The sequence below is a fragment of the Anser cygnoides genome, chromosome 2, assembly GCF_040182565.1.
Source record: "Anser cygnoides isolate HZ-2024a breed goose chromosome 2, Taihu_goose_T2T_genome, whole genome shotgun sequence".
NCBI lineage: Eukaryota > Metazoa > Chordata > Aves > Anseriformes > Anatidae > Anser > Anser cygnoides.
In genome coordinates, this window is record NC_089874.1 from 77,810,895 (window position 1) to 77,831,543 (window position 20,649).

General features: G+C 39.0%; 1 long non-coding RNA gene across 3 annotated transcripts in view; it reads right to left on the reverse strand.

The window, feature by feature from the left end:
- The window catches only part of LOC106034903 (uncharacterized), a 39,452-nt gene extending 21,051 nt beyond the window's left edge, over window positions 1-18,401 (reverse strand). Inside the window, exons 1-2 of one of the 3 annotated variants that reach the window (XR_001206400.3) lie at window positions 16,776-18,401; window positions 12,964-13,084 (exon numbers count right to left, since the gene is read on the reverse strand). This is a non-coding gene — a long non-coding RNA (uncharacterized lncRNA). Of the gene's footprint in view, window positions 1-12,963 lie in introns of all 3 variants that reach the window. The other 2 variants (XR_010829475.1, XR_001206401.3) reach the window with 2 other exon arrangements.
- Window positions 18,402-20,649: the final 2,248 nt, after the last annotated feature.

The window sequence follows — 20,649 nt, forward strand, 5'->3', positions numbered from 1 at the left end:
CAGAACTCAAACTGCTCATTTCCTCCCCATAAATTACAAATCTCACTGCTCTATTAGACACTGAGGCTGTTTGTGCATCCAGGCCTCCCATCAAGGTCAGACTTGGCAGCATCTACAGTCTTGTCTCCTCCTACGAACATGGATTAAGAACCCTCGGCAGCCTTTGCAGATGCACATCCACTGCTTAGATCAAATGAATAGCTGTGGCAGGGGAACTGAGCTCGAACTGCTTTCAGGTTGTCAGCAGTCAATGGGCTGGATAATTCTCTTACATCTACCCTTCTGATTTCAAGTTTCTCACAAGGCTGAGCATTTCTTTGAACAGCCTCCAATTCCTACCGATGACCACACTTATGTTTTTCTTTTACAGTATTCTATTACAGTCTGTACTTGTAAATTCAGCCTCCTAAACAAATCTTAACATAGACAAATCACGTCCATGAATCTAGCAGTGAAAATACAGCGAAATCAGCAGTCTGGCTCCAGTAATAGCTGGCATTGCAAACATGTGTTCCCTAGGATGCTTTTTACTCATGAACTGTGCCTTACTCCAATTACTAATTACATAGTTTCCTTTTATATTTATGTTTGACATGAGACCTCTCATCTCCAGTGCAAGTCAATGAAGAAAACTAGGGGGTTGTACTGCTCAGGCTTAAATGCTAAATCCAATGCTTTAACTGCTTTAACATCTGAAAAACAATACTATGAGGAAAAGAGAAAAAAGATAGACTGTGGCTACATAATAGCAGTAAAGCTGCATTTACAAATAAAGTAGTTTTCATTACTTATTGTATCTACATGCACAGTGATCCAAGATCACTGTGGAATAGTCAGATATCACTGTGTCAGGTTATTACAAATTGACATTTCTGTTATAGCAATATTTTCTATTCTTTGAAACACTACCATTATCTCCTTACATTATCACAAAAACATTTGTAAGATTATGACTTAGGATGAGAGTCAGCAAAGACTGCCATAGCCAGAAGAAAAATTAAATTTCAAAATTTATAAATTCACTTGCCATGGATTCAATCTATGATACATCTTAAACCCAGCAGTGAAGCATACAACAACTTTAATGTATTCTTCCTACCAGTATTGGAATCACCCACATTTATAGATGGTAAAATTTGTAGAAATAAATTTTACAAAATCTCAGTTTATATCCGCAGTTGATATGGTTTCAGAGACAATTTACAACTTCTCCATTATCTCCTTTTACAAAATGTAGAGAAGCAGGAATACAATCTTCAAAAGCTGCGGTGTAGAAAAAGAGATACCCCAAGTAACTCAGAGCATCCCTAACAGGGCTTTTAAGCCTTCTGCCTTTCAGGAAGGATCAGGCACATGGTGCTGTTTGCTCTTCACCTGTGAGCCCCATCTCTCAATAATCATCACCCAGAGAAAGGCACGTTTTAAGAAACATGAACAGATGCTTCTCTCCTATCAGAGAACAGCCATAGGAGGCGATGCTGGCAGTTTCATCTAACGGCACGCTTGTCATCACCCTGTATGCGGTTTACCAGAGAAGATCTGAAACACCGTTTTACCTGCCTTAAGAACTTGTCATATCATAATCTAACGCGTATGACTTCCCATGCCAGGCAAGTGTCCTAGTCAGCAAAAAAAAAAAAAAAAAAAAAATCACCACCATTCCTTTTTGTGGCCAAATAATACTTAATTGTCATCAGAAAGGTCATGCACCCTCTCCAATAGCAGGTGTTAAGCCAGTGGTAAAGGCATTAGTAGATACATTATATAATGTAAGGATACTACAATATTATAATTGCTAATATAATGCATAAGAGTGTGATAAGGTAATAACATATTTAATCAGTAACATAAAAATATTAATATGACTTTTTGATAGGACTTCTACTAGGACTTTGTAGAAGCTGAAATGAGTTATTTTTAGAATTTATTTACTTTTACGCCATAGCTACAATGTATTTTCAAGGAAGGTTCTGTGTATTTGGTTACTTTTTTTTTTTAATATTGAGCATATATCAAGTAATTCCTTCAGCTTTGTACATTTAACGTGAATGCTAGATTTTTCAGAGTTTGTGGAATTTACACGCACACAGAAGAAAAACTATGCCTATAGGACATTTTGGTTTCTTCTGCTTCTTTTAATCCTTACAATCTTGTAGAGGAAAAAACAAACAACAAAAAAAACCAGAAGCCCAGAAAAGCAAATATATACACACTAGCCAGCTCACACCGTAATTACAGCAAAACATACAAGTGAAACAGAGGTGGTTACACACAAGAGAAGCTAAATCATTTACATGGGAAGATGCATATCCATTGAACAGTGGAAAACTAGTAGTGGAAATCTATGTTTTAAAGCAGCTTGCATTTCTGTGTTCTCGTTTCAACCATTTGCATGCAAAAGTAACACAGCATTAGCATAACTGCTCTACAATATGGCATAATTGCTGGAGCAATATAAAACTCATACATTCCAAAATCATTTGTATACATAATTTCTGCAATAATGTCAAAGGAAAAAAAAAAAAAGCAAAACAAACAACAAAAGATCTAAAAAAAATTTAAAAGGGGGAGGGTTAAAAATTTAACCTCAGCAAATTTTTGATCTCGAGTTACCTGTTGTTTTTCTTCTATTCTGTGCATATACTAGGTTGAATAAATGTTAAAAGACCTGAATGTTATAAGAAAAAATTTCAAAGTAGTTGTGTATATCATTAGCTAGCTACTGTTATTTACCTACCTCAAAAACTGTTCAATAAACTGCAAAGGTTTTCTTGTGATGAGAATGACAACAAAAAGAAAAAGCAGTAACTTCTTCCAGCTACCTAACTATTCTTCCAGTATCAGGGGAAACTAGCAAATATAAAGCCTTTGGCTCTATATTGTGTTCCTTTTAGAAGGGACATCTGAGAGGAGGGTAGGGGTGTGTGTGTGTGTCTGTGTATAACAAAAAGAAACAGCCACAGTGACATAACTCTTCAGAAATACCTAGTTCTATGTCTTTAAGGGAAAACCAGACAATTTGAAAGTCTTGAGGATATTTTCCGAAGTATTGAAGGCAAGCTAGTTGATGGCCTGTATCAGGTAAAGTAAAATCCATGTTTCTTTTCCTTTTTTTTTTTTTCCCTCCAATATCAGAGACCTGGAAACATTTCATCACATTTTTCTACAGTTGATACATGTAAAGCAAAATGAAATGCTATTTTTTCCTGTTTCCAGATTCAAACATCTCTCCATTGCAGAATATATTGTTTTACAGACTGTTTTTACTAGTCTGTTTCTAGTGAACTGAAAACAAAACATTCATAAAGGTTTTAAAGAAATAAATGGAATAGAGCGCCCCATATAGTAGTGCAGGCTCACTTCCCAACCTAGATTGGGTAAAGGTTGCCAATACCTCTCCCCTATTCCTCTGGATGCATCTGTATTTCTTATAGTTCTGCTAGTCTCCCAGATTTCCCTCATTTTGCTAGCTATGGATGTTATTTCCCATTTGAAGATAACACCCCAATGAAACAGCACAGTACTAACAAGTACAAAGGAGCTGTGCAGCACAGTCGTAGCTGTTAACACCCCTTTACACCAAGCCTGAAGGATACAGGTACACAGGTAAGCTGAGCACACAGCTGAAGCATCAAGGTAAAGCATCTCTAGTCTGCTCTATCACTTTCTCCATCTGGATTCAGCAAAGCACATGCAAGGAGAAATCTATCTTCCTGCACCAAGCTAACAGTAATACCAATAATACCCCCAAGAAAAATAAAACCTCTATAAAAAATGAACTTGTTCCCTTAAAAATAGTGAAAGTAAGCCTGCTTCGAACTGATACAAGTCTGCAGTTACTAAAGACTGAATTTCTAGATAAAAAGCATAATAAAATAAATTAACAAAATGGTCTTCCTAAAGAATTATCCAATGCATCTTGTGTATAATCAGCAGTCCAGAGAATATATAACTGAGATGATGTAAACCAGACTGGCAAAAAAACAAAACAAAAAACACTAAGTGAAGCATAGTACAGCACTCATTTAAATGGCACATTCCAGGTGGAAGTGTGTGTGCCCTGCTGGTGCTTTGAGCTGGCCAGCAGCAACACAGCAATGAGCCACAACCCACCTGCAAAACTGCCACTGAACCTCCTGGAAGTTTTCCAGATTCTCTACTGGAATTTGGGAATGGCAAATGCTTCAAGGGGCAATGCCGTGCTGCCATGGCTTTACTATGGGAAACATATTTACACCACTGGCTCCAGTCAGCTCTTTATGACACAAGACTGTGGCATCACTTTACTGCCCAGGTGCTCCTTACAAACCCAAAAGGGCATGAGGGGCATTAGAAGCATGCTGGCTCCTTCGTGCCAGAGTCACTATGGGGGCTGTGCTACCTCCTGCAGATGGGGCCCAACCTCCCTTCCACTGCCATGAGAGAACAGAAATAAATTGGCTTTGGAAAAAGCAGAAAAACTCAGCCAGGCCTGCCTTTCAAAAGAAAAAAAAAAAAAGTTTTCAGGGCCGTAGGTATCCTTGAGTTCTTCATCTGCTTCCTACGTGTCTATACTAGGCCATGTATTAGCTGACACAAGCAAGTGAAACTCCTTGTAAACACAGCTCATGTTTTGAAGCTAAACCACTGTCTGCATCTCACTCACTGTTTGTCTTCACAGCAAAATCCGCAGGTCCGCAACCTGAAACAGCAGCAGGATGTCTGCCCACAGCACACGGGTGCCCTATTTGCCTCCACATGAGTTCTTGCCTACCCAGTGCCCGCTCCTGCACGTCTGCACCTGGGCTCGGAGGCCCATATCTGCCAAGAAACCAGTCACAGCCAAGCCTGCCCTGGCAGCACCCCACCACAGCTGCTAAGATGGAGCATGGCGGCACCGGCGGCCATTTTACAGTCACCATGCCTGGGCAGAGCCAGGGCCTTCCTGTGTTCCCTCACTGCCTGTCCAGGTAGCAGGGCGGTTTTCATCAGGCAGCAACACAAAAACTCCTAGGCAGTCTAAAAGAAAAGCTGAATGAATGTGCCTGGTTAACTGTGCACAGCATTCCCCGTGCATCCACAGTCTGATCTTCACCTCCCTTCTCCAAAGGGAAAGGCAGCCCAGAGCCTGAGGCACCTGGTGCAGGCCTTACCAACGTGTACCATCAGTGCTCTTGGCCCAATACAAACAGTCGGTTTTGAGGTGACCGAAACCATTCATGAACGAGACTTTAGGTTATGGCAGCTTACTCTGTGAAAACAGGAGCTCAATGCTCAACATAGGTTAAAAAAAATAATCAATCCAGTGCCAGAGATTACTGGGAACTATACTACCATATAAATCCTTGGTTTACATACATATCAATACTAACTGAACTCTGATCCCTTTATTAAAAAAAAAAGGAAAACAGGAAAAATATTTGGAGAAGGGGAACAAATAATTACCTCAAAAGGCTCTGCTTGAAAGACTGATGGTATGGGTTAGGACTCTAACATGAAAAGAGTCTAAGAGGTCTACAAAATCATGATTAAGGGAAAGATCTTATAAAGACAGAGTTCAACAATTCATCAGTTCTTCCAACACGAAAACAAATTTTTTCAACCCCAATAGTGGACCTGTAAACTCTTTGTCAAATAATGTTGAAGATACAATTTCAAAGGGAAACCAGACAAGTGTTTGAAAGAGAAGGACTTTGAAAATTAAAAAGAAAAAGATAAGGCTTTTTTTTTTTTCCTTCCTTAAGACACCCTCAGATGTAGAAAGTTGGGAAATTGAGAAAGCGAGCAGAGGAAATAGTAACATATTTTACTTTTTTATTTATCCATTGGTACCTGTTTTTGGCTAATCTTGGTGAGAAGACGCTGGGCTAGAAGACTCAATTAAACAAGAATGTTTCTGGATTTTCATTCTAGCAGGTTATGGGATGGCACTGTTGCTCCAGAAGAGCAGAGATCTTAGCACCAGCTACACCGTATACAGTTGGTAAGCCTTACCTTCCAACATTTGCCTCTGAAACTCCATCCATTCTGCAGTACATGGTTGAAGTAAAAATGCTTTGCTGAATCCCACATAGTGATTGGTAAACACTGCTTATATCACTGCATGGATTGCCTGCTTCTACAAAGCAGCCTCCCCTTCTGAGGTTGGTGAAATACTGCAGACAATTCTACATCTGTGTCCTTTCCAGAAGGGAAAGTTTTTCTGTATAAGGATAATAGTAGGGTGCTTGTCTCCCAGAGTGCGTACTACAAACAAATCTGACATCTCTAGGGCAAATTCTGGTACTGTTTTGGCTTTCACAATGCAAGGAAGCTCAGATCCCTAAAAAGTTAAAGTCACTGTTTCTGAACCACTACCTCAAACTCCCCATCTCAGAATGCTTTTCAAGATTCTCAACAACCCATCTCAGATTCAACATGTTACACTGGGACAACTGTTTACAGGGAACACTGACAGACACACTTCTGTCTACGCATCACTAACTTGTGTTTTCCAAATACGCAATTCAAGGTAGCAGGAAGGTTTTCTGTCTTAAGAAATGTTCTTGGCTCCTTTCTCTATTCACTAAACTGCATTCAAATAGCTTATAGATGACTGACTGGGGTGATGTTCAAATGCACCCAACAGGGGAAAGCTCCCAAACTTGCTTTAGAATGACTCTGTGTCCCTGTCGGAGAGTAGGTGTCTGATTATACCCACCGAAGCCCGCACAGTTTATTCTCTCTCCATCTTGACTTGGAAGTTTGAATCTGTACTCAGTAAGAGGTTAGTGATGAAAAAACAGGTACAGCATTTTGTATGTATTTTGTGTGTATAGCTAATATCATCTAAGTGATTACCCATAATTACTTTAGCTTATGGGCAATCCATAATCCATTTCCTGTAGTGTTCTCTCAGTCAAAATCTTCTAGTTTGTCTACTTGTCTTCTTGTTCGTCTACTGTACTGACTTGCTAAAACATGTATCAATGTTCCTTCCACAATCTTTTTCTCCTCGTTTTCAGTAATATAGCAATTTTTTCCCCTCACTATGGCATATATTGATGTAGTCAAACTGTATCACACAGACTGGTGGCACATTACTGTAAAATAATAAAATCCAACTGCTGACTGACAAATACTATGTTAAGTTTGCATCCATATGTACTTGAAATAATATTAATCAGCATGGTCTGTATAACATACACTTTTCTGAGAACTTACATATAAACTGCAAATCTATATTACCTGTACACTAGCATAGGGACAGGATAATTCACTAATCCTGATCATAAGAAATTCCCCGCGATGACTGTGGGAACAACCTCCAGGAACAATTTACATATGGTCTTCATGATTTTCAGGATGCTCCTAGCAAACATCCTTCACCACTGCCTTGGATCTAGCAATGTTGGCTTTGAGCAAGTGACTGGTCCATATACATAATGCTCCATGAAAATCAAGTTCTTTGTATGTGGAAAATGAACTGATTGATGTATAAGGAACAGCAAGAGGTCACAAGTGATACATCTTCTTTAAAATATAGAAAGCATGCCATAGAACCTTTTTCTGAAGTATGATTTTAAACATCTTTGTAATGTTTGGAAATATAAGACAGATATGGAAGATGATAAAATTCATCAATTTAATTGTAGCAATAAAGATCCTGCATAAGGATCAGGAAAAGACTTCTTTGACATTTCACATCTAGTCATCTGAAAAAGCACAAAAGGAAGATATAATGATCCTAAAATAACATTTGCCATACTTGAAACATCTGTTCCAGTCTGCATTTATAGTTCTCCTGTGTTCTCATCATTTCCTTGCATCTTATCACATATGATTCAAAACAATATAAAAACAGGTTTTCTAAATTTAAGGCAATAGGAAGGAGGGGATAAATGCATGCATATCTCTGCATCCATCCCTAGAAATTAAAGCATGCTACAGGTAACAGTGTTTACCACTTAATTGGTTTCTTTATACTGTCTCTGCTCTCAACTCAAAACCATCTCTGACTTTCTGCTCCCTCTAAGTAGAGTATTTAATAGAGTATTTAAGACTTAAATAACAGGAATAGGGAAAAAAAAAAAGTAAAACAAAAAGCACACGTTCAGATGCTCAAATGTTGCCATTGTGTTTTTGAAGCAGTTTTTCCATCACAGAATATATTAAACTGATATAATAACATAAGACTCTCCAGCTCTGATAGGGGCAAGGAAGACATCTGTTCTTTAACGGAATTTGTAAAATATTTATTTGCTTATTTGGGGATTATTTCTTGGTAGAAAATTAATAGATAATAATAATCAATAGACAGTAATAAACAATAGATAATTGTTTTGTCTGATAGGTAGATGATCGGATTCTTCAACTGTGATGATATGATGATACTTGAGCTACTTTATACACTATAATCCAAAGCAGAAAATGTGACAAAATAAAGGCATCCCACCAATTACAGGCAGTGCTATGAACAGAATAGCGAGCTTGGAAAATGCTTTGATTGCAACTGAACTATGCTATTTTATAAAAGTGTTGTTAAAGCTGTGGATCTAATTATGCCCTAATGTACAATGGAGAATCAGGAATTTCGGACAGCTATATTATTCTAGGCATGGTAAGAGACAGGTAGCCCTAATACTATATGTACTGTGATATTACTCAGATAACAGATTTGATGGTGGTTTTTGAGTCAAAAAGCCAACATTACTACACTTGTTCACCATGAATCCTCCCAAGGGTAATAATTTTCTAATGTAACAAGGTTGGTCATATAAACTGCCTGCCTCTGTCAGCACACTGTATTAACTCATATACTTTCACTGTAGAGAGTAGACGCATACCAGTTTTATCATCTGAGAATCTCATTTCAAACAGAAGCAGGATAAGATCGTTGCATGGGAAACAAATTTACCAGGTAACTAATGTAGAGCTAGACTAACTACCAAGTGACCATTTTTATCTCAAAGTGACCACAAAAAGTTAATATGATCCAAACTATAGAATAATCTTTTAAAAATAGTAATAAAATATTGAAATATTGTAATAATGCTTCTTTAAAAACTGAAATATTACTTTAAGCTTAACCAAAAATGAAAATTGCAGTACTTCTACCCATTTCTTATTGCACTAACTGTAAATTTAAAATTTTCATTGATATTTGTGCATGTTGCGTGAGAGACCCTTTAAACAAGCAGGATAGCTAAAATCACAATCTAGGGATTTAGATGCATTCTGGTAAATGAAGCCATCCTACCAACTACATCATTTCCCATTAGTGGTTTAAGTTTTTTTTTTTGTTTGTTTGTTTTTGTTTTTGTTTTTTTTTATGAAAAAGATGAGATTGAGGTTTGCTTCAGTCACTAACAGCAAGTTCTTTGTGTTTTTTTTTTTTTAAACAGATTTTGTAACAGCATTGTAAAACAATTACGTAAAAAAAGAATTGTTTGTTTATTCTAACAGAAAGGTAAACCCCAGGGTGACTTAGACCAATCAAGGCTAAGCAACAGCCAGAACAGTAGCAGATGAAAGGCAGCATTGACTATTAATCATGGAAGATAAACACTTCCTTGGACAATGAGCTACTTTCAAAAAACAAACACAAGTCAATTTACTTAGACGTATTCCTAGGAGACAAAATTGAGGAATTTGTTTGATAAATCATTCATGATAGATCATTCCCACAGTTTTAATTATGATACTCTTCCCATACCAGTCAACACTAAGAGAAGCTCAAGGGACTCTAAGGCTCAAGACCACTGATTGTAGGAAACAGTTTTCACCTTCACATTGACAGTATGTATGGGGACTGGATTCAGTGAGTAAAAGCTGGTATCAGCTAGTAATCTTTATAGTTCATGGAAGAAGGGCAGGTGATCACGCAAAAGAATTAAGCAAGACTGAGAAGATGAGATACACAGACTCCTGAATACTGCAGTAGTTCCTGCTGGTCAGAGAGAAACACAGGTGCACTAGCTTCTCTGCCACTGCCACACTGTTCTCATTAAAAGGTGAAAACGATGACATTTTCCAAGAGCTGAAAAAGTTGTGCTCTTCACAGGGAATTAATGAGTCCTTGTCTTCTTAAGAGCAGAGTAACCTCAGCACCAGTCAAAAACTTTCAGTCTCCCAGTCACAACATACCTTGAAAAATCTGACTCAAAGCACTAGACTTGACTGAATTAAAAGTAATAATAAAAACATTGCAGTAAGAGTAAAAAGTGACAAAACCTTCATAATCAAATCACTGTATCCCTTTTATACTTTCTGTAATGAAAATTTCTCCTTTGCTTTAAGGAAAAATTCAAGACTAGTTCACAAGAGCAAGTGACAGGAAGCAGCAGAAGAAAGGAGTTAAGCCCCAAAAGAGTGCTGTCAAGAAACTTTTTCTTCTAGGCATAAGAATAAAAATACCCAAAAAAAACATTGTGGGAAGATATTCTGAGAACAGCAACAAAAAACACCAATTTTAGAGTGCTTGTTTTCCTTGTAGAAGTCTTTTTTCATTTTTAGTTTAGTTGACTGTTATGAGTGTGAAACTACAGAACTAGAAGATAAAAATCCCCCCAAACACCCAACTTGAAAAAAAAGAGCAACAGTACTTGAATTGTGCTTTGTGTGTATATGATTCGCTTTTCTTCAGTAAGTTTAACTGTAGTCTAAAAGAGTGAAAAATTTGGCTATAAACATGGGAAATAAACAGGATTGTCTATTCCAACTATTACAGATACTAATTTCTTATCTACATTTGTATCACTGACACTACCTGAAGCATACAACCACCTTCAGTGAAAACCTCACTTTTCCAAGTCACAGCAGAGGCAATAATACCATCTCATCACTGATATTTGTGAATAAGTTTCTTTTTTCTTGTTCTGTACCTCAGAGAAGACCCTCTTTCCCAGAGCCCTGTCATCAAGTACTTCTGTGGGGCACAGATCAGACTGATTCAACTGCAGTGCATATGGTAATAGAACAAACAAGAAACTATTGCAGAGGCATGCCAGTCAGTTTGTATCCTGTTGCTTCCAGAATTTAGCAAAAGTCAGAGGGAGACTAGCTGATTTATCCAACCAATTATCATGTTCTTCTTAAGTAACTGTTTTTCACAAAAAATAATTCATTGTTTATCTTGATGTTGGCAAGATAACAATGCCATCTCAAAATCAGATACCACATGACCCTTATAAAGTACTGAAGGAAGCAGCATGAAACCACCTATATCTCAAAGCTTTTCCGAGGAATCATCTCCTCCTATATTCCATTTATTTAAGGCCCCTGGCCATAAGTGTCAGGAGAGGTCAAATAGCATTGTGGCCACATACCATCCTGCCCCAAACTCTACAATCCAGTAAGGTCTGTATGTCTGAAAAGACATTACAGGGCTGTGTTGGGCAGCGCCTTGGGGGCCTGCTGTTTGGACCACTTCGCCCTTCAGCCCACACCACACTGGCAGTGCCCCCAGAGCCTCCATGGCAGAGTTCCCCTTTACCACAGCTGTTGCAGGACTGTGGGTCTCGTGCCTGACATCTGCAAAGCCAGCGGTGCTGCTGCAGCACCTTCCCAGGGAAGCAACTACCACTGGCATGCGACTTGCCCCTCTTTATCCCCTCTCTTTCCTTTGCATCATTTCAAAGATTTTAGCTTTTGCTAGAGAAAACTAAATGTAGTGCACAACAACAGAGATAAGTCTCTTAAATACTTAATAAACATTACCCAATATTAGACATGCATAGGAATTAAAAAGTCAATTAATATGCAACACTTATACCTGATTAACATGCTCCAAACAATGCTAAGAGCATCACAAACACAAACAAACAACAGGGAATATAAGTAGGTCCCAATGAAAAGTATAAAGTACTAGGGAAAAAGCATTGAGAAATCATCATCCTTGTCTTCATCACCAACAGCAGCTGCACTGGAGACCACCCTACCCACACAGAAGACACTCATCTGAAGGAACCCATCATTGTTGTTCCTATCTAGCAAGTGAGGATGGTTTTCCTTACTGTTTTCTCAGTCTTTTTTTTTTCCCCTCTAAAACTAATTTTCATACCATGACAACATATGGTGTCAGCTATGGGCCCTGCTAATACATTGCTGAGCATCTGAATCTGCTTCAACATCCACTGTTAAACAGCTATCAGGCTGCCAAAACAGTATGAAATCCCTAAAATCTTGTTGAAGCAGATTCACATACACAATTCACAACCACGTATTAGCAGGATCCATAGCTGCATTTTAACAACATAGATTGTTTTCATACAGTCCTCCCCCTGCCCCATCACCAAACATTCCACCTTATTTCCAAGCCATAATCTATTGATGAGTTCTTCCTTAGCCACTGTTAAATGCATAACTTCTGTGAAGTGAGGAGGAGAGCTCCAGAAGGAATTGTAAATGGTGTCAGACACCTGGGATAGGATGGGATCAGCCAGAGTGAATCTCCAGTGATACATGGGGCATTTCATTGGCAGAACATGTCTGTCATTTCAGATCTCTTGGAAGCCCTTTATCAGGTGAAAAAGTCTTTATCACAGAACTTCATCTCACCTATCATCATACTAAACGGCTGCCTTTCCAGCTCACCTCCAAACAATTATGATACCATTGCCCCAAGCACAACAACACGACAACAACAGCTGTAATCAGGCAGCTAAGATTGCATACAACCTGAAGCAGAGGCATGTTAACAACATTCACTGGCTATCCTCACTCTCCTTTAGCAAAACAGCAAATTTGTGATTTTCATTTAGAGGTGACCTGCCTGAGTAACAGCATGCCACAAACACAGCCAATGCACTGGTCCCGCACGTGGGTCTCCTCCTGCTTCCTTGGCAAAAGTACACTTTGATTCCAGTCAGTCCAGCCACAGAAGCAATATCCTTTCGATACCATCTCTGAATCAAGCTGGTGCTATTCCTGAAGGGGAAATAGCCACCTCCTGCAGTCAAGGCAGCAGAACTAGATCATTTCTAGAGGCTTTTGTTAGCTGCCTACCTCCTCACAAGGGCACAGTTTGTTCCCAAATACCGCGCAACCAAGGTAACTGCTGGGATGATTCTTTCTCCTGTGCACCTTGGGGTAACCGCCTCCTGCTGCGTGAACTTCAGCCCTGGTGCTGGTAACAGGCCAGTGCATGTAGGAATCAAAGAGAAGTAAGGCGGTTAGAAAACAGGCAGGAAGAGTGTCAAAACCTGGCATTCACAATGCTGGAAAGTGGCATGAAGACAAATTTTTCAAGACAGTTTTACAAAGACCTAGGCTATTTTTATGCAAAGCAAGCTGACAGTTTAGGCTAGCACATAAATAACCTTCCTTAGAAAATAAGAAGTATTAAAAATCCACACTTTATATTTATAAGCAACAGTCAATGAAAATTAGAACTACCAATGAACTGAGCAGTTTGTCCAAGTTATTTTGAACTGAGCAGTTTGTCTAAGTTATTTGTCAGATTCTAGGTTTGGCTGATCACACCTCTTCAAGTCTGTTGATTTCTTTGATATTTAATTAGCATTGTAACAGCAGAATCAGAGCCTTTATCATCTTTGTTTCCAGTGGAAAAATAATGGGAGGCTCTGATGCCTTGAGTGAAAGACTGCTGATAGAACACATTTTTATCAATGTACTTCCCATTTCACTACATCACAACTTCCACAGACTTAAGCTGATTCTATCTAATATTTATTGTTTTTTTTTTACTTTTAATCTATTTAATTATCAAAAGATGCAACCTTTTCAAAGAACCATGATCCACACTGCTGTTCCCAGTCGGCAGCATTCAGCCTGCTGCTGTACTACCTCTTGCTTCTACTCATTCTCTCTTCAAACACATTGCCTGGTCTCTGGATGCTTGAATGCCCAAATCCCGTTTCTCTATACAGTTTTCATAATCCCAGCAACTCTTTTTTTTCCTTTTATTGTCTCACAGAGCACCACAGCAGTCTGCCCAAGCACTGAGCACAGACAGAAGAGTTGTCCCTACATCATAAAGGGACTTGCGCAGTTAGACTTACCACTGTTTGGACAGCCATAGCTGAGCAGAATACCACAAAGCCTTACTTGGTGCAGGGCAAGATGCAATTTAAATTCAGCAGACCACCTCCTGCAGTAACTCTGAATAATTTCACTCTACTTCATTACAGTTTTGCTGAAGTCAGAACTAGACTTACAGATGCAGACTGAGGATAAGGTCTCAAACTATCATGGATAAATCCCTCTTAGAACCACGTATTCAGAGGCTGAACAGTGTCTGAATAATTAACTGTTGCTGGGAGGAATTCTCCTAATACTGATAATTTTTGTTCATATGTACTTTATATCAGTGCTATCAGTCTGTTCCCTTGTGCTAATGTTCACAACGAATAGAAGAAAGTGATAAACTCAGATGATGGGCTTTCATCATTCCGAAGAACAGAACAATGGCAACAATTATGCCATGCTGACATCCTAGCCCAGCCTCAGCCCTGCCCCACCACTAAGGACTTGCTTAGGGATCACTGGACTGTATCTGATGCCAATTACCCTTATTGGGCCAGAGCCTGCTACCTTGGTGGGGCAGCATGCATGGATTAAAAAAAAAAATAGAGAGAGAGAGAGGCAAAATGTTAAATAGTGAATTATGTCTTCATTGTAGATTTTGGATGGACAATGAAAATTCAAGGAGCTTCTTTCTTAGACAATTCCCATTTCATAGCCAGAAACAGTTCCAACATGTGCACTTGGGCATAACAGTGTATGAGCCCACTGCGCATGCATTTCAAAAGCAGGCAGAGAGAAGCAAAAAGGCGGCTACACTAATACACCAGTGTCAAGCAGAAAAGCTAAATTCTCTAATGTCGTGGTTTATTATATTACTCTAATACTTTCTCCTTCAGAGGGACTGGTAGTACCAAGGAATATGAATGTCTGGCACACTGTAACCCTAAAATCACAGCAGCATTAAGTTCTTATATCTTTTAATTATTTCCCTTCTCTTTTCTCCGGTTCACTGACTTTGTCACAGTTAAAAGTACTTTTGCTAGAAATACAAAACTAATCAGAAGATACTTGTTATAAAACCTTACTTCACTCTGATTTCAGCTGATCAAAACATGGCTAGTGAAGTTATATGTAAGTAATTAAATGAATACTTATACCATGAATTGACAAGTGTCCTTACTGAAGCATGTGGAAGTCAGTACATCACTAACTTCAGTAAAATGATTTATATATTAAACTTCATGTTATTGTCAAGGCTATACTGTTTTGTTCCAAATGCTGTGTCAAATGTAGTGGTCTTCCATGGGCAAGAACTACATAATTGCATGCCTACACATAAATAAAATGGTCCATGTTTTCAGCCTTCCTGAACAGAAACAAATGCTTCTGCAGAATGGATTACATAAATGAAGTGATGACACAGACATCTGCTGAACTTGTTTACAAGAACTCCAGTCCTAAGTGACAGCTTGAGCCCAAACCTATCGCAACTTTTGAAAGCTGCTATTAAAGTCTGTACAGTTCAGTGTAGTGATAGTAAAGCCTTGAAAGTATGACTGAAGTCACTGAACTGACAGCAAACCAAGTCAAACTCATTCGCTCTCAGGTTTACCAATGAGATGTAAGTAATTCCAAAAGCAAAAAGATACCCTTCACCAGGAAAATAAACCCAACCATTTCTTTAAATTTCAAGAGACTTCATGTTCACTGAACATTTGTACAAAGTTTCTTCTTCCATATCCTCTCACATTTTCCTTATCAATAAGGCTAAAAAAAATTTTTAAACGGGGATTATTGGACCTTCTCCCCCCCCCCCCTTCCCAGTAGTAGTGCTTCCAAGGCGATAACAGATGATGGGTTTCTGTGTTTGTGCATGCAGACAGACATTCCAACAGTGTTCTGACTGTTGCAATGCAAGGAGATGTAGGTTTCACAGTGACTAGGGAAGCTGGATTATGGAAAACAAGGAATGAAATAGCATCACATGTTGGCATTACTAAGCTGCAAAGTCTTTCTGCCACAGGTATTTATAGATTTGTAGATGTAAAAGAAAAAAAATCTGTTTTCAGGCTCGGATTTTTTTCCGGCAGAAGTAACTGTGGTTTTTTTTTTTTTTTTTTTTAAACCAGAAAGCAACGAGTTTGTACAAAATTACTCTTTGAGGAAAACTGAATTTGAAAAAATGGTTTTGGTATTTAAATTGTGACAAGGCATCACATAACCAGAAAGCCCTCTACTGTGAGGTTTTTAAACTTTACAATACAGCACTGAATAGAACCATGGTATATACTGAGTTGGAAAGGACCCACAAGGATCATCTGGTCCAACTCCTGGCTCCACACAAGACCACACAAAAATCAGACCATGCATCTGAGAGCACTGTCCAAACGCTTCTTGAACTGTGTCAGGCTCAGTGCCACAACCACTTCCCTGTGGAGCCTGTCCCAGTGCCCAACCACCCTCTGGGTGAAGAACCCTTTCCTAACACCCAGCCTGACCCTCCCCTGTCCCAGCTCCATGCCGTTCCCTCGGGTCCTGTCGCTGTCCCCAGAGAGCAGAGCTCAGCGCCTGCCCCTCCGCTCCCCTCGTGAGGGAGCTGCAGGCCGCCATGAGGCCTCCCCTCAGCCTGCTCTGGGCTGGACCTCAGCAGCTCCTCATACACATTCCCCTCCAGACCTTTAGCCGTCTTTGTAGTCCTTCTTTGGATGCTAATATTTTTCTGTCCTTATACTGTGGTGCCTGTGCTGCACACCATTCTCAAGGTATGGCCACACCAGCGCAGAGTAGTGTGGAAATAAGCTAGATGCATTCATTTCAGATAGCAGCGATACCTTAGCAGATAAGAGTAGTGTCGTACTGCCGCTTCAGGTGACAACACTGACTGCTTGGTCAGTACTTTCAAGTTAAGTCTTACAGGCCATGAGGTCACAACTGGACGATGCTTTCTGCATGAAGTGAGATCCTGACATCATAATGGGAAAAAATACTGCTTCTAATCTTTTTTTTTTTCCATTCAGCTGCTCTTATTTTTATAGCCTCTCTTTTCCTCATTCACGAAACACAGCTAGTATTTCAGAAGTAAAATTTATTGTTCATTACTTATAGCAAATTAAAAAAATAATGATTTTCTTTCCACTAAACCCAGCAGCAATATCTTTCTCTCCAACTTTCTGACAACGTTTGGTCCAGTAGCTTTGCATTTAACCTTTACTTCCCAGGATCAGAAGTCACTTCACAGCTATGCAATCAGTCTCTCAGAGTAGCAATAAATCTTATCTTCTATTACTGTTCCCATATCAAAAGTAATTGTATACTTCATGCATAGCAGCTAGATAATAAATTTGCAGTTTAACACCACAGGATTTCAAAGAAAGCATGGCTGAAAATATGTGGTTAACATACTGTCCCAACTTTTCACTGTGTGACTACAGTGGAGGTTCAGGTATGAATATCTGACTTTTAGTCAAGAATTTCAGTAACACAGAAAATACCACCCTCTAATAAAGGCCTCGTCAGAGCTGGTGTTCAGCATAGGCAAGAAAGAAAGAAGGCTGCTCAGTGGGTTCACCCTCTTGAGAGCCCTCACAGAGATGAGAGTAGCACAGTGTGGTGTCATGTCTCAGCTTCCCCTCAACTTACTCCTTAAGCCACCCTTTTCCTCAACCTCCCTTCCTCCAGCTCCTCCTGACAGCGTGGTTCACAAGTGCAACAGTGATCCTGACTTCTGCACCCTAATATGGTCCTGCTTTGTAGATTCTAGTAAGCATAGGGAATTCTCATATCTGCCTCAAGTGAAGGATGAAGCTCTGAGCGAACAACTATTTCTTGATCTCCATGTCAAGATAAGCCAGTCAGGAACTCCCAGCAGACATCTCAGGGCCTATCAAGTTTAAATTTCTTTAGACAGAAAGACCCTTAACCTCCACCAGGAGCCACCCCAAACATCACTGATCTTCGCAAACTGTTTGCCACTCAGATCTCCCAGCCTGCTTCACTGGGAAGCTACCAAGCAGCCATCAAAAACTTGACATTTACTGAAATCAGTTACGTTATCATCACCCTTGAAGAAATACAGGTCAGACAATTATTGCTGACCATGGCTTAAGCTATTCCTGTGGTCTATGTGGAAATTTATTTACTCCAGTTTTCAAAGGAAATATGGAAATATGATTTAAATAATTCAGCTCCTCTGAACTATTACTCAGATTTTAAGGTCGCCTTTAGTTTCACACCAAAAATCACTGAAAACATGAATTGTGTAACTATGTCAAATCAAAGTTCAGATGAAGTTTCTATGGAACGTGACAAATGCAAATTCTAATTCGGGAGGAGCAGGACTGGGGTACAATTTCTGAAAGGTATAAATAAAAGTCAGGTATCTAACATTGATTTACATTGTGGTTTTACTACTTAATTTCAATTTCTTTTTCTCAGAGTAGGGACTAAACAAAAACATTAAACCTTAGCATCAGCAAGACAGTAGAAACCACAGGATTACTTTTATCTCTGCTTGGAAAATTTTTTGCAGGCCTAAAGGCCCTGAGTCAGGAAGGTACTTAGAAAATCCTGTTTGTAAGGTTCACTGCTGGTTATCTGGCTGCATCAAGGCACTAACATGAAAGTAGTTTTGCTTTTAGAGATGATAAATAGAAAATGAGAAAACTACTCATTTTGTATACAAAGAGAAAAAGCCACTGATGTATATTCCTGACACACGAGTAAGATTTGTTGCTATACAGAACGCAACATTACCAATTCAACAGTGAAAAGAGAAATGATGATTTTGTCGTAGGAAAAACAATTTGGAAAACAGGAATAAATCATTACTTTAAGCAGTATAGTTTTCTTTATAATAATGAATACTCTTAGAAATGCAAATATCGATGTTTAAAATGAGAGTTAAGAGGAAATTTACAAATCAGAGAGACTGATTTTGCAATTTATACTAAAAGTCAGAACAAACAAAAAATGAAAAGCAACTTAAGATATTCTAACACAGTAGTATATCAGAAACAGGAAATGGTTTTAGTTAGACTCATGATTGTGTCAAACTTTTTTTTTTTTTTTTTTTTAATTTGTACTTGCCTTCCTTTATATCGCATTTTGGGCACATATGGTCACTTTTGCCTTGAAACTCCTTGAAGCTTTTTAAAATCAGGTATACTTAAACTGTCGTGTTATTTTCCACTAAAAAAAATCATATGAATATGCACTGTTTAACTTAGTGCCGCAATATTACAGATCAGTTTTAGACTTTTTGGTTGTTTATATCGATCCGGAGTTCGGCTAGATCCTATAACCAATCTCTTATCCAACATTAAATAACAGGGGATCTTTAACAATTTTATGTACTAAGGGTCTCAGTTTCAACAAAAAAGGCATGGTGTTTTTTAAATGAGCTGAAGATTACAAAACCAGATTCTGTTCTTCCTGTGACAGTCATGGGGTGCTTTGAAAGCTGTTGACTTGATAATGGCTGGGGCTGCATATGTAGCACGACAGACAGCTATTACAAAATCAGTACTAGTTCACATGCAGCTCTGGAGAAAACCCATGAGAAATGGATTTTCTCATGTCACAGTCCTGCTTCTATTGATCAGATACCCAGAAGGAAAAAGTGAACATAGGGATGGACGGATTTAGGCAGCAGGCCAGTTTTCTTAACTCAGCAATGGGAGAAGTACTGGCCACACACTTTTTGACTTATCAGATACCAGGCATTTTACTGAACTCAGAAAAGCACTATAGAGCTCTTGTAATATAATCAATGCTGTGGGGCAGGCTTTCTCTGGCTTACTCCACAGGGCTCAGATCAGTTCAACCTTTTTTTGTAAAGAAAGTACCATGTGGAAAAAAAAACTCCCAAGTCTCCCTCTTTTCCCCTGGCAAACAGTTTTGCAGCTTGGTCTCCAGTACCTCTGGGACTGGCCTATTTATCATCTCCTTGAAGGGAACAGAGCACTGAAATCAACAGGAAGAACATTTCTTTGCTACAAAATATGAACATTCCTGCAACTACGAGTTCAGTTTCAACAGAAAAAAATAGCTTTCTGGCCCACAAAATGGAAAGACCATAAGATTCACTGATCTGTGGAAAGGTTTTTCAAGAGGGGCAATGGCAGCACCTTGGTCACCCCTGCAGCACCTTGAGAAGCTTGGAAAGGAGTGGGGGAGTAAGCCAGCTTTCTGCCTTCATTCTCCTTCCCATCAACAGAAAAAAAAGCAACTGCCCCCCTCCTGTGGCATAGACCTAGCTGTCTGACCAGCTGAGGCCAGATGCTAGGATGACCCTTCTTCCATATCATTCACATATTCTAAGTTTCTTTAAAAATATCCCCTACTAAGTATTTCTCAGATTAGAAGGGAGCTCTTAATCAGTATGAGTTATGCCACCAGGGGTTTCAAGAGTGACAGAAACATTTTAGGGAGGAAGTGTTTACTCTTGGTATGAGCATATCACAAGCCCAAACAGACTGGAAGACACAACAGAACTGCACATCACAGCACTGACACTTTTAACAGTGGTTGCAGTTCTTCACGTCTACTGTCATATACTTGTGTTTTCACATAGCTGTCCACAGTATTTTACAATTTCTCTGATACAAGAATAAGAGAGTTGGGGGATGGGAAAGATTGATATGAAAAGTTTAAAATACCTAGTATTAGCTGTACAGTAGGATCTGACAAAATTAAATGCTTTTGGTA